This window comes from Polypterus senegalus, chromosome 2, assembly GCF_016835505.1.
Source record: "Polypterus senegalus isolate Bchr_013 chromosome 2, ASM1683550v1, whole genome shotgun sequence".
Classification (NCBI taxonomy): Eukaryota; Metazoa; Chordata; class Cladistia; order Polypteriformes; family Polypteridae; genus Polypterus; species Polypterus senegalus.
The window spans coordinates 286,006,156-286,021,721 of NC_053155.1; the positions used below are offsets into that span (position 1 = coordinate 286,006,156).

Below are 15,566 nucleotides of genomic sequence, written 5' to 3' on the forward strand. Positions count from 1 at the left end.
ATCTCTTGTAAAAATACTATTTTGGTATTTAGACCTGAGAGAAGATTTTTTTTCTCTTTAACTGATGATTAAGACCTTTAACATTCCAGTTCACAGAGTTTATTGTTTGGTCATAGAGACATTGCTTGTGAACTTTTGTTGACAATTTATAGTGTTAAGTTAAGGTAGTACATTGTTACATATGATAAGTTTGACTTCATACAGATTTCATACTGTCCCCAGTTATTGTGGTTATGGAGCCTATTGTTGTCACTTACAGTTATTGGGGTAGAAAGTGTAAATAAGAAATAAATTGCTCTCTCAAAGCCCTGACAATTTTTCCTCCCCAAGTGAGGCTAGATCACTCCTCAAAAAATCCTGGTCCCCTGACATGTCAAGAGACAGAACACAACTAAAAAAAAATCCTCTCAGCAGTGGTGTAGAAAAGATTAAAATTGAGCTATCTTATGATAGTACCGTCCAAGTACAATAAACCTAGGATATGATCTTAAACAGTAGCAATACAATAAAAGTAGGATTGATGGTTTAAGAAAATTACACTGTAAATCACTAGTTACTTTGTGGTTACCAAAATGTACATACCCTGTATATTCAATATAAAAAATTTCAATATAATAATTGTAGTTTAACAAAAAAATATCTTCTTTTCCTTGCCAGGACATAGTATGGCTCATGATCATGTTTCAAAAAGATGTTGGGATCAGTCTTCTTAGCTGTTTTTCTGCTTCATCCAGAAAATTTAAAATGTTAAACTGACCATCAATAACCACTTTCAGCTGGGCAGGGATCAACAGGCTGTATCTGATTTTGGCTTTGCATAGGATATGGTGCATTTAGCAGCTGTTGAATGGGGGAAATATGGAAAAATACAAATGCAGTTATTTTCAAATACAATCTCTTTCAGTGTTTGAATCAACAGCAACTTTTCTTTAACCTATAGTTTGTTGAAATGGACAATTGGGCTTCTCGGTTTTTCTATAAAGTAGACTGCTGAGACCTCAATGTCTGATTTGAAGTCTTATTATTAATCATTTTAGACAACAGTTCAGGTATGAATTTCACTTGGTTTGGACTTTCATGGTTTTCAGGGAGACCTTCAATTCTGATGTTGTTTCTTTCTATAGCTATTTTCCAACAAAGCCAGTTGGTCACAGAGCTTTTGTATTCTTATTTTGTGGCCTTTACTTGTGGAAAAATACAAAACAGCTTGCTCAATCTGGTGTACGTGACAAGAGCCATGCAGACCCTGCTTGCCCATGGTGTACGTGACAAGGGTCATGAAGACCCTGCGTGCCCAAAATATGCGTGCTAAGTGCTACTTCTTGTTTTAAGGTTACTACACAAAAAACCACAAAGTGTGGACTCATCGAGCCCCAAACGAAGGAAACTAACAGATGTATTACACCTTTAGATTTCCGGTAGTGCTGATTCAGGCTAATATTTTGAAATACTTGTGTAACTAAAGTCATAAGACCAAAGCCCTATAAAAATTTGGGACACCGACCCCTCGGGGCAGACGAAGGGCAGGTGTCCTAGGACTGTGCTTCTCTGTCATTTTACCTTTGCCTGGTGTGTATCAATAAAAGATTTTTACTAACTTTAATTATATCTCTCTGTCTTCAGTCACAAGAAACGACACTATAGAAAAAGTGTCCACATGCTTTTTTGTCAGCAGCGGATGTCAATTATTTCAATATGAGTCATAAACATTTGCTTAACATCTTGAAGCTGAGCACCCAGTACTTTATTCAGACATAAAATATTAACAATTTTATTCTCCATTTTAGAGCTATTAGATTGTGAATTAGGTTATAAAATTTGTATATTGAAACACTAATTTATATAATTTTTGGTTTGGGAGTCCAACCATTTCTACAACACTATACCATCCAAAATTCAGGAATCAGGGTGTGCGGCCATTAACTTGTTTCCCTATGAAAGGTAGCTCTAGCCATAATAAGGTGTCAGCTATTCAGATTCCCATTGGAAAAGCTCAGCTCTGAAATTTTGACCATGCTTTTGCTTAACCTTTTGAAAAATAACATTGTGTTTTTGGCAGTAGATTGCTGTCTATACACATATATTGTAAACAGAAGAAGAGTCAGTCGGCAGCCTTGAGCTGATCCAGTGGATAAGTTAAGAGTACCAAAAAAAACACTCATTAGTACTCACTTGTTGTGTGCTGTTGTTTAAAAAATCCAGAGTCCATTCCTCCCAGTCAAAGTCGAAACAGAATCTATCAATTAATTTCTAAAATGTGTGGCTGGATAGCATTAAGCAGACAAAAAATCTATAACAGTACTCTTGCATCGTCTGGTCCTTCAAAGTGTTCATACATTAAATTCAGAAGGGTTGCTGTGGCATCCTTCATCTCTCTTTTTGCTCAGTATGGGTTTTGTTAAGTAGGTCAGGTCAGGTTGGTGAACATGCACTGGTTAAGTGTGTTGTCACACCCACCACACAAAGAAACAACTCAGGATCCTGGTTGGCAACCCCCTAGACAGACATGCGGTTCAGGTTCACCCCCTGGAAATGACCATCTGTCTGCCGCAGCCAGGTGTTATGTGGGCATTCCCTTTGCCTGACACTCTCATATGGCTGTGCCCAAGAGGTCATTGAAGGCCTGGATCTTGGTCTTTACCCATGACACTCGCAAGCCTAGACACTCAGACTCCTTGGTCAGTCTCTTGAGAGCCCCGATCAGAGCCTACACCGACTTGGTGAAGATCACAACAAAATCAAGATCATTGAATCTTTTTTCACCAACTAATGCCCCATGGCCATCGGGCCTCATGACCCTGCGCAACACCCAATCCATGCAAGTATCGAATAGAGTAGGAGCAAGAATACACCCTGCCCTAACCCCAGAACCAAATGCAGAGATTCTGCCTCCACTCTGCACAGCAGTCACAATACCAGTGTAGAGGCCAGCCATGATATCCAGCAACTTCCCAAATGATTTGATGATATGAGAAATTAGGACCCCCATCTGAAGTCATTTAATGCTTTTGGGTGTATAGTTATTGCTATTGGAATAATGTTTGCCTTTTTCCAGGGTCCTGCTGTAAATCCAGAGACTTCTCAAATATGTAGTGGTAAATTGAAGAGAATGGCTCGGCACAGGAATGAAGCAGACATCTACTTATTCCTATCATATACGTATAATGGCTGAGTCAGAGCATTTTTAATTTTACTTTGCTGAAAGGCCTTTCTTACATCATTTTGGTCAAAGGCTGCGGCTGGGTCTTACGGTCAATAATTTCTAGACTCTAAAACAAAATTTTTAAGAAAATTGATAGTCAGTCTTACTCCTTGCCAGTTCAAATAAATTATTCCATTTAGTATGAATTCTAGAAATCTTCATGCCACCCCAAAATTAGCCCAGGTTGTCAGTTCATAGCTCATTCTCTATCTTGTCCTTTGACGTAACTTGCTTGATTTCACATTTCACTGTTTTCTGTAGTTGTTTCTGTTGGGTTAAAGTTCCAAGTAGAAATATGCTGTTTGTTCTGTTTACCAGTTCTTTTATATTTCTGGAAATCCATGGTTTAACAGTAGAATCTCTGGAGCCTACGAAAAAACTAGTAATCCCAGCAGAGAATAAAAATGAATAATAAAAAAAAGTGCTAACTTTTACAAGTATCCAAAATTTACACCGGGTGTTACAGACTGAAATCAAATGTATGTTTTTATTATATTATAGTAATAATAATAGCTGCTCAATACTCGGAGCACACGGTCTTGAACCCGGTACCTTTGAGTTATAAGGTAGCAGTTCTTACCTCTACACCATTCAAGAATACATATCAACTTCCTATCAATTGCCATTTGAGCTTGTGTTTTTAACTTATTGACAGCAACATGTAAATTGAATGCTTTTTTTTCTTTGGTTATATTCTTGAATTAAAGTGCGCATGTTTATTTGATATTTAGACTAGTCTTCACACATTATACACTTCATGTTATTATTAGTATCACAAGGAAAAAGTTTCTGCTTTTGGTATGTGTTCAGCATTTCTTGTCTCACATTTCCTTTCATCCTACACTTACCCAGATCTTTGTAGACACAGAACACACATGAAATGCATGTATTCCAAATAACATACTGTATTATTTACCATATACAACTCCAGGCACCTCACACTTAGATAAGGAGCCTTGCCCTGACCTGGGAGAGGTTTTTGCCCGAGTTAAGCTTCGTCAATGGGGGAGCAGGCTGCTTGCTGCTTGTGCTGATCGACACATTTACAAAACAAAAGATGCTGTAGGAGAGGTCTGAAGGAATTTAAGGTGGGCCGTGATTACATAGGCTTCAGGGATTCTAGTGTTAAGAAGATGGTTAATAAAGACTAGGAGTCGATTATTAAATACTAAATAAAATTACTATAAAACCAATTATAATACTCTTCCCTACTCTTTCCTACTCTTCTGTTAATTTGATCTTTTCTTAATTAAATTTATAATTAAATCCTATTTACTTAGTTAGATTGTTGCAGTACTTGCAATTTATTCTGCATCAAAAAGAGAGATAAGTGGAAAACTGCATTTAACTGTTCTTCTGAGGGCTGTTCCACGAAGCGAGCTTATAAAATCGAGGATTATTTGTAATAGCCTCGCTTGAGTTAGCCTAACAGTTCACTTCAGGCTCATTGAGTTCCACGAACAAAATTCAGGTGTATTTAATCTCCGCTAATTCAAGCCAAGCTTGATAAGCAAGGCTCGTGCGCGTCCACGCGATATAAAAGGCAGCCTTGTTAATCGATGCTGGATAAGTAAGAATGGAAACTAAGGAAAGAGCTGCGTTTTTTTCGAAGGCGGAGCAAGAATTATTATTACAAGCCTATGAGGACTACAAAGCTATAATAACTAGAAAGGGGAACACGAGCTGTATTATCAAAGCTCGTGAGGCTGCATGGCAGAAAATAGCTGACAAGTTAAATGCGTAAGAACATGATTTTAGTAACTTTTGTGTTAAGGATGTCAAACTATTTAACAACTAAACAGTTTCAAGACTTCAAAATGTATAGTCATTAAAATTTCCTTTTACATATGCATTTTGTTACCAGTTGTAAGGTACTTTAAGGTTATTTTAACACATTGATAAACAGGACAGCATGTTAATTATATGGGTTCATCTTGGATAAAAAGTGATATATAATTGTAATTATTAATATAATTATTAATAATGCTTGGTTTCAGGAGCAACATGAGTGGAACGAAAAGGTCCTGGCAGCAAGTGAAGAATGCGTCATTATTGGCATACGCTCCTGCTGCAGTATTGCCATATTATGCAAAACTGCACAGGCTACTACAATGTCACACGCTCTGTCTGGTGTAACTCTGAGATGCCGCAGGCAGTTAAACCTGGATTTTAACTGTCCAAATGTCATTTCAATGCGTGCCCTTGTCTTATAATGGGCATGGTTGAAATGTCTTTCTGCTTGTGTTGCAGGATCTGTATATGGTGTGAGAAGAAATGGTAGACATGGGTATCCTCTGTCACCAAGCAGCACACCAGGAAAAATTCCTATAATGGAAAGTAGACACATTAGACTGTAGTATAATAAACTATAGTATATTTGTGAATTTTAGTTGACTTGCCTTGTCTGAGGCTTTGAGCCAGTGAAGACTCGCGAAAAATTCTGGCATCATGTACTGATCCTGGCCATTTTGCCACAATGTTTGAAATTAGATGTTCAGCAGTGCATACCATCTGAAACATTTTAGGAAATGGTAATGACATACATTGCTAATGCTGGACGACTACACTTTCACCTCTTGTATATAAATGTGAGATATTATCAGTACTTACCTGTACATTAATACTGTGATATGATTTGCGGTTTATGTAATCAGGCTCTGTTGGACCTGCTGGAGCCTTTATCCTCACGTGTGTACAGTCAATGGCTCCAATGACGTTAGGAAAGCCTGACAAATTAAATTCAGTTACTTATCAGGTAATGATTTATGTGCTGTAAATGAGTAGATGTTTAAAGATTAAGCACCATTAATTCCAAAGAAAGTTTCCTTAATGGCAAGAATTCCTCGGTGGCCAGGAAAGGTAATGAATATATTTAAAAAGGACTTTAATGCAACGCAAACCTTCCTGATTTCACAGGACACTGTAGCTTTGCTTAAATGTTCAGCATCCCCCACACTGTACAGAAATGAACCACTGGCAAAATAATGCAAAGCGATACACAAAGACTGTGCAACCATAAGGGCTTTAGAGCGACGTGTGTTTTTAGAAATGTAAGGTTCCAATAACTGACACAAATATGCAATACTGTGTCTACTAAATCTATAGCGCTCGTATAAATAATCATCCGCAAAATGCAACGGATCTATCCTGGGCTGAAGTAATTATGGAACCTGTTGCCTTAAAGCTCTACGAATGAGCCTCACTCCCTCATCAACTGGATTATGAATAAATGGGCACGCCATGGTTATTCATGTAAAAGCCTTCAATGCACTCCTTGTCATTTTATACTTTCTAAGTAATTAGAATCGCCTGCATGTAATCTGTAATAATTTTATATTGAAGGGTCGATGTGTGCGAAAGAGGGAGAGAACAGCAGCAGAATAATCCCAGCCCCGCAGAATGTCGTGCTGTGACATCACATGGCTTGTCCAATCATATTCATCAAGCTAAGCTAAGCTTCACAACTAACCTGCCACGGAGCAGGCTTGTCCAAGAGCATATGTTGACATAGTAATTAAGCGGAGCTTCAGGTTAGCCTCGTTCGTGGAACCAAATTTCGAGAAATTAAACCGGGATTATCGAAATAAACCTGGATTTTGAGGTTAGCTCGCTTCGTGGAACAGCCCTCTGGACACTATGTAAAGCTTTATATTCTGATATGGGCCCCCATGTTTTTTAATCATTCCTCAGTGATGTTGTATTTATTTGGTAGCACACAATGATGACAGGGTGGCACGGTGGCGTAGTGGTAGTGCTGCTGCCTCACAGTTAGGAGACCCGGGTTCGCTTCCCGGGTCCTCCCTGCGTGGAGTTTGCATGTTCTCCCCGTGTCTGTGTGGGTTCCCTCCGGGCGCTCCGGTTTCCTCCCACAATCCAAAGACATGCAGGTTAGGTGGGTTGGCGATTCTAAATTGGCCCTAGTGTGTGCTTGGTGTTTGTGTGTGTCCTGCGGTGGGTTGGCACCCTGCCCAGGATTGGTTCCTGCCTTGTGCCCTGTGTTGGCTGGGATTGGCTCCAGCAGACCCCTGTGACCCTGTATTCGGATTCAGCGGGTTAGAAAATGGATGGATGGATGGATGGAAGTACAATTACTCCACTGTAAACTTGCACTACAGTTATAATATTCCACAACCTGAACCACTTTATAAAATGCATATTTACATATGATGACGATATCATTTTAAAGATGAGATGCAGCAAAATATGCTGATTATATTATATAGATAAAACTTTAACTTCATTGAAAAATCTGTATTGTTAATAATTAAACATGTGAGGACACAGTGCCGCAGTGCTAGCAAGTTCACGTATTGTTCCTGCCTTGTGCGCTGTATATTTGCTGAGACTAGCGGACACTGGAAGGATAGATGGATAGAATAATTAAACACATACTATGAAGATATTTCAATGTTCCTTAAAAGTTTTGAAGAATCGTCGTGGTAAGATTACAGATGGCTTAGCGTCTATTACAGAGCTGATTGTGTGGCGATTGGGTATTTGGGGAAAGAAAAGTAAGGACAAGAATTGAAGTTTAGTATGTTTGAAAGAGACAGCACTGCTACAATAAATTATTACATCGAAGGTCGCGCATGGCGCAGCAGCATCTTGTATGAGACATGAACAATCACTGCACCATCGTGTTCTTAATAACATGCTTTCATTCCAATCATCATGAAAATGATATCACGTATATATCTCAATATTTTAATTATTCAGAGAGCTGTAATATCACAAATGTAATGGATTCAGTGTCCTGTCAGAGAAAGAGAAAGAATGGAATCACGTGTGCCTATTTTTTTTGTCTGTATCCTAATAAACTTAGACAGTGGGCTATAACTCGCCTTTTCATGGCGACTTTGATATGTGACTTCTTTTTTATTTCGGGCACTCCTCTGGGGAGCTGAAACTAACAATATTTTCTCTTTATTGACCAGAAAGCTGAGATCCAGTTTGCCAAGCCAGCTAGATGGCAGCCTCCCTGGGGTGCAGCGGTGCCTCAGACTCCCCCAGGGCTTCATTGGGTTGGAGTTCTGTGCAGCTCTGTGGGGTTCCGCAGGCACCACCAGGGGGTGCTGCAGCAGGAGCTGCTGGCCCTTTTTGGGCACTGGTTTCGCCTTACCCAGAAGGGCAGCTGGATGTCGGCAATCAACCACCTGGAGCACTTCCGGGTATCCAATAAAAGGGAGCCAGCGACCACCACTCAGCTGCTAGAATCAGGAGGAAGAGGATGAGGTTGCCAGGAAGGAGTGGTGGTAAAAAACAGTGTGTTGACTTGTGGTGATTTACTGTCTGTGTTTTGGGACTGTGTTGTGGCTGGAGGGATTACGGGGAAGATGTGCCCTTCAGCTGAAGAAAAATAAAAGTTTCTTTGTTTTTTATACGTGCTTCCAGGTCCAATATGTGTCGGATCAGGCGCAATATAACGCCTTTCTTACACACGCATTAAGGAAAGAATACACTTTGTAATGGACAGGAAGAGCTATTTTATATGTCCACTTGGTTTATTATTTTATAAGAATGCAATTATTTATTTTGGGACAAAAACCTCAACTCGAGATCTTGAGGTGAGAGCCACACATTCTGATCATATCTGGGTGGTTCTTTTCCATTATGTTATTTTTCTTCATGTTCTCACAATGTTAGCCCTGTTCCACTTAAAATGATCTGTAAAGTTGGAAATGGGGTACAGATAATGAGGTGAAAATAGACAATGCATGAGGTTCACAGTTATATGCTCATTCAAAAGAAGAGAGTTCTGTACAACTCATACTGTGTTACTTGAAAATTCAGCAATAGGACAAACAGTGTTCCTGGTAGCTTCCATCCATTCATCCATCCATCCTCTTCCGCTTATCTGAGGTCAGGTCGCAGGGGCAGTAGCTTGAGCAGAGATGCCCAGACTTCCCTCTCCCAGGCCACTTCTTCTAGCTCTTTCGAGGCGTTCCCAGGCAAGCCAAGAGACATAGTCCCTCTAGTGTGTCCTGAGTCTTCCCTGGGGCATCCTCCCAGTTGGACATGCCTGGAACACCTCGCCAGGGAGTTGTCCAGGAGACATCCTGATCAGATGCCCAAGCCACCTCATTTGACTCCTCTCGATGCGGAGGAGCAGCGGCTCCACTCTGAGGCCCTCCCAGATGACTGGGCTTCTCACCCTATCTTTAAGGGAAAGCCCAGACACCCTGCGGAGGAAACTCATTTCAGCCGCTTATATTCGTGATCTCGTTCTTTCGGTCACTACTCATAGCTTGTGACCGTAGGTGAGGGTAGGAACGTAGATCGACTGGTAAATTGAGAGCTTTGCCTTATGGCTCAGCTCCTTTTTCACCACAACAGACCAATGCAGAGCCCGCATCACTGCAGACGCCGCACCGATCCACCTGTTGATCTCACGCTCCATTCTTCCCTCACTCGTGAACAAGATCCCGAGATACTTGAACTCCTCCGCTTGGGGCCGGATCTCGCTCCCAACCTTGAGAGGGCACTCCAACCTTTTCCGGCTAAGGACCATGGTCTCAGATTTGGAGGTGCTGATTCCCATTCCAGCCACTTCACACTCAGCTTCGAACCGATTCAGAGAGCTGAAGATCACGGCCTGATGAAGCAAACAGGACAACATCATCTGCAAAAAGCAGTGACCCAATCCTGAGTCCACCAAATCCGAGCCCCTCAATACTCTGGCTGTGCCTAGAAATTCTGTCCCTAAAAGTTATGAACAGAATCAGTGACAAAGGGCAGCCCAAGCAGAGTCCAACTCGAACTGGAAACAGGTTCGACTTACTGTCGGCAATGTGGACCAAGCTCTGACACTAGTTGTACACGGACCGAACAGCTCTTATCAGGGGCTCCGGTACCCCATACTCCTGGAGCACCCCCCACAGGATTTCCCGAGGGACACGGTCAAACACCATTTCCAAGTCCACAAAACACACGTAGACTGGTTGAGCAAACTGCCATGCACCCTCCAGGACCCTACTAAGGGTGTAGAGCTGGTCCACTGTTCCGCGACCAGCACAAAAACCACACTTCCTCCTGAATCCGAGGTTCGACTGTCTGATGGACCCTCCTCTCCAGAACCCCCGAATAGACTTTTCCAGGGAGGCTGAGGAGTGTGATCCCTCTGTAGAACACACCCTCCGGTCCCCTTTCTTAAAGAGGGGAACCACCACCCCGGTCTGCCAATCCAGAGGCACTGTCCCCGATGTCCATGTGATGTTGCACAGATGTGTCAGCCAAGACAGTCCTACAACATCCAGAACCTTTAGGAACTCTGGGCGTATGTCATCCACCCCCGGGGCCCTGCCACCAAGGAATTTTTTAACCACCTCGCTGACCTCAGTCCCAGAGATGGGGAGCTCACCTCCGAGTCCCCAGGCTCTGCTTTCTCATTGGAACACGTTAGTGGGATTGAGGAGGTCTTCGAAGTACTCCCCCCAATGACCCACAACGTCCCGAGTCGAGGTCAGCAGCGCACCATCCCCACCATATACAGTGTTGACACTGCACTGCTTCCCTCTCCTGAGACAGCGGACAGTGGACCAGAATCTCCTCAAATGCCCGAGTTTTTGCCTCAGCAACCACTGAAGCCACATTCCGCTTGGCCTGCCAGTACCTATCAGCTGCCTCCAGAGTCCCACAGGACAAAAGGGTCCGGTAGGACTCCTTCTTCAGCTTGACGGCATCTCTCACTGCCAGTGTCCACCAATGGGTTCGGGGACTGCCGCCACGACAGGCACCGACCACCTTACGGCCACAGCTCAGGTCAGCCGCCTCAACAATAGAGGCACGGAACATGGTCAATTCGGACTCAATGTCCCCCACCTCCCTCGGGACATGGTCGAAGTTCTGCTGGAGGTGTGAGTTGAAGCTACTTCTGACAGGGGACTCTGCCAGACGTTCACAGCAGACCTTCACTACACGTTTAGGCCTACTAGACTTGACTGGCATCCTCCCCCACCATTGAAGCCTACTCACCACCAGGTGATGATCAGTTGACAGCTCTACCCCTGTCTTCTCCTGAGTGTCCAAGACATGTGGCTGAAAGTCCGACGACACGACCACAAAGTCGATCATTGAACGTAGACCTAGGGTGTCCTGGTGTCAAGTGCACATATGAACACTCCTATGCTTGAACATGGTGTTCGTTATCCATGACGAGAACAGAAGTCCAATAACAAAACACCACTCGGGTTCAGATCGGGGGGGCCTTTCCTACCAATCACGCCCTTCCAGATCTCACTGTCATTGCCCACGTGAGCAATGAAGTCTCCCAGCAGTACGAGGGATTCCCCAGAAGGTATGCCCTCTAGCACCGCCTCCAGGGATTCCAATAAGGTTGGGTACTCCAAACTGCCGTTCGGTGCATACGCACAAACAACAGTTAGGACCCGTCCCCTCACCCGAAGGCGGAGAGAGGCTACCCTCTAGTCCACCAGGGTAAACCCCAATTAACAGGCTCCAAGTCGGGGGGCAATTAGTATGCCCACACCTGCTCGGTGCCTGTCACCGGGGGCAACTCCACAGTGGTAGAGAGTTCAGCCCCTCTCAAGGAGATTGGTTCCAGAGTCCAAGCTGTCTGTCAAGGTGAGCCCGACTATATCTAGCTGGAACCTCTCAACCTCGGGCACTAGCTCAGGCTCCTTCTCCTTCAGAGAGGTGACATTCCACATCCCAAGAGCCAGCTTCTGTCGGACCGCCAAGGTCACCGCCTTCGGCCACCAACCAACTCACAATGCACCTGACTTCCTTGGCCCCTCCTACAGGTGGTGAGCCCATGGGTGCAGGCCCAGCCACCAGGCACTCGCCATCGCGCCTCACCTCAAGGTCTGATTCCAGATGGGGGCCCCGGTGACCTGTGTCCAGGCGAGGGAAAACGTTGTCCAAGATTTTTGTTCTTCATAGGAGGTTTGGTTTAACCGCTCTTTGTCTCATCCCTCACCTAGGACCAGTTTGCCTTGGGTGACCTTACCAGGGACATAAAGTCCCAGACAACAGAGCTCCTAGGATCATTGGGACACCCAAACCCCTCCACCACGATAAGGTAGCGGTTCGAGGAGGAGTCCTGGTAGCCTGGAAATCTGTAATATTGCATTGCAGATCTTTCAAAATCTTGATTTACTCTTCCAGTTTGAACATATGCCTCTGGGTCAAGAACCAGACCTTCTTACTAAGTTTTGAACAGAAAGTTCACTAAAATCAAAACTTAGGACGAACCACTATTAGAATATACAGCAGACGGATGACAAGGTATATTTCTGTGATGAATATTTTGCTAAATTACATACCAGAATTTTTTTTTTCAGAGGATTAATATTTCAAGAATTTACCAATCTTAAATAAAATAGTATTAAATGGTATTAAATCTATGAGGGGGTGTAAGATCAGTTACAAATTTGATACAATGTGGGCCCACACAAGGTGAAGGTAATGGATGTAATAGTGATAAAGGACAGCTATTAGAGTTCAATCTATTATGTTTCTCTTAAGTGTTAACATATGTTTCCAGGGGCCTCATGTATAATGCTATGCGTAGAACTCGCACTATAACATGGCGTAAGCACAAAAGCCAGAATGTGCTTACGCACAGAAAAATCCAGATGCAGGAATATGTGCATACTCCAACTTCCACGTTCTTCCGCTACATAAAACCCGATCAGCGTGAAAAGTAACGCTCGTGCACGCGATTTATGTAACGCCCCAACTCCTCCCAGAATTACGCCTCTTTGAATATGCAAATGAATATAAATCGCCCTTAAGCTCAGACTTCTGTGAAAAGACAATGGGAAAAGCACGGGGGAAAATATAAGAATTTCAGTGAAAACCAAGTGGAGGCAAAGGAAAAACATACTATTTGTTCAAATAAACCGTGGTATAATCAACAAAAGGAAGTTGATCGAGTGACATAGCGTGTTGGTGTAACAGGTGTCTGGTCACACTAACAGGTAATCTTAGACACCATTTAAATATCTGACTACGCCACCCAGTTTTAGCAAAAGAATGGGAACTCCTGAAATTTACCAATAATAGCACACAGGTTTCTTTAAATTGGTGAGTAAACACACAATGAAAGACACAGCAGTAATTTCAGGAAAAGCAACAGTAACTTCTATTACACCAGACAATAATAAGTACATTAAAAAGATAAATGAACATAAACCAAATCTAACAGTATCATGAAGAAAATTTCTTTTTTAGAAAAGAAAGTACACAGTCCACACTCTAAAAGTCCATTAAAACAGAATTGGATGATACAACCTGTAGTGGTGCAAAGTCCAGTTTGTTCTCAGTGTTACCCCAACACTTAATTGTTCAACTATCCACGGATGCACTCTGTTCACCGGACACTTGTTTCCCAAGAGAAGTTTTGTCAAAATCGTGGAATCCCTGTCGGCGTCTCTACGTTGTTCCTTTTTTTCCCACCCTGGGCTCCTTGCATTGATGTGAATTAGGCACGCCTTATTTCTTGTCTGCCAGCTTTGCTCGCGGTCCTTTCATGCGGCTTCCCTCTCTCGCTGGACCCACAACCGGCGTCTCCTTGTAGAGCTGTCTCTTCCTCCCTGGAAGTATTGCCGTCTTTGTGCCTCACGTCGTGCCAGCCATGTACCCTTGTCAGCCTGCGAGCCCCTGTGCTCTGTCCGAGTGCCTTGGCAGCGTTTTCTGTGGACTGTTCCCCCTGCCTTCTCCTGGCCAGAGATTAAATCTCCTTCAGTCCCTTCAATTATCAGTTCTGAACAACCAGATTAAACGATGGCACATCTAAATTTCCTGGGTTTAACAAATAATGGAAACACAAGTTAACAAAATGTATTGTTACCAACCATTAATGAGTACAGATATGCTGTTTAGAAACCAATATTTCCAAGTCAGGTAAATACAGACATCCTCCAAGGCCAGACTTCAAAGCGGCGACTCCTTTGCAAGACAGCAAATACTTACACAAACAATCCTGACACAATCAGTAACTGGATTATCCAGGATCCTCCAAGGAAGCAGCAGTTCTGTTATCACACGTGGTATTGTTTGTAAATCTCAACCAGCCATAAACTTCAAAATGGTGACTCCTATGCAATCCAGCAAATACCTACAATCTGCAGACAGCCTTTTAACTTCTCACCACCACTGCCAACAATGGGTGCCTATTGCCTGTTCATCTGCTGGGCTTTAAATGTAATATTTGCATGTTTCTTTTCCTAAGAGAGAAATGGAATGACACAGTGTACAAAAATGTCCCACCTCTGACATTGGAGAAACTTGAAACCTCACGTTCACAAAATCGCACAGTGCCGGAAATAAAAAAGAAGTCACATATCAAAGTCGCTGTGAAAAGGCGAGTTGTAGCCCACTGTCTGAGTGTCATATGAAATCTTCTTAGGGTAAGGAGAATAAAAGGCACACAGTGGGGAGAAAGCACGAAATGTCAACTTCAATCTTGACATTGCCACTTTAATCACGTAGTTTATTTTGTCATTAAAGTAGAACATCATAAACTTCATCTTAAAATCGCTTAATTAACCAGTTTCTCAAGTCACGTCGTAATTAAAGTAGCACGTTAAATGCTTTGTTTTGTATTTGATCTTCTATGTGCTCTATGTGTGTGAATCACTACTTGCTTCTTAAACCGGCTCTCTTCCTCCAACTGGACACAGAATTCATTACATTCGTGATATTACAGCTCTCTGAATAACTAAAATACTGAGATGTATACGTGATATCATTTTTATGATGATAGGAGTTAAAGCATGTTATTAAACATGAGTTTCACGGCGCAGTGATTGTGTGCGACCTTCGATTAAATTATTTATTGCTGCAGTACTCAGGGGCGGCTCTGTGTCCAATAAAAAATGTCCAATGTCAATATGTTATCTTATGCATGGTGGATCGCCACACAATCAGTTCTGTAATAGACGTTAAGCCCTCTGTAAGCTTAGAGCGCCGATTCTTCAAAAAGTTAAAGGAACATTGAAATATCTTTGTAGTACATGTTTAATTATTCTATCCTTCACGCCAGTACCAGTGAAGAATTTAGATTATTTAAATGAAGTTAAAGTTTTATCTGTAAAATATAATAAACATATTTTGCTACATTTCATCTTAAAAATTATATCGTCATCATATGTAAATACGCGCTTTATAAAGTGGTGCAGGTTGTGTAATATTATAACTGTAGTGCAAGTTTACAGTGAGGTAATTGTACTTATGAATACTAACAGTTCTACAAGGAGCACTTGATTGAGTGCGTTCAAAGTTCTTGGAATGAAACTGTTTCTGAACTGCGAGATCCATACAGGGAAGACTTTGAAATGTTTTGCCGTGGCCGAGACAGCGTGTGTTTAATGCCGTATACTGATAATTCTCTTTCCGATCAGCT

At 42.4% G+C, this 15,566-nt stretch overlaps 1 pseudogene; it reads right to left on the minus strand.

Moving 5' to 3' along the window:
• Positions 1–6,444, minus strand: part of LOC120524591 — a 171,872-nt pseudogene extending 165,428 nt beyond the window's left edge.
• Between the last annotated feature and the right edge of the window lie 9,122 nt (positions 6,445–15,566).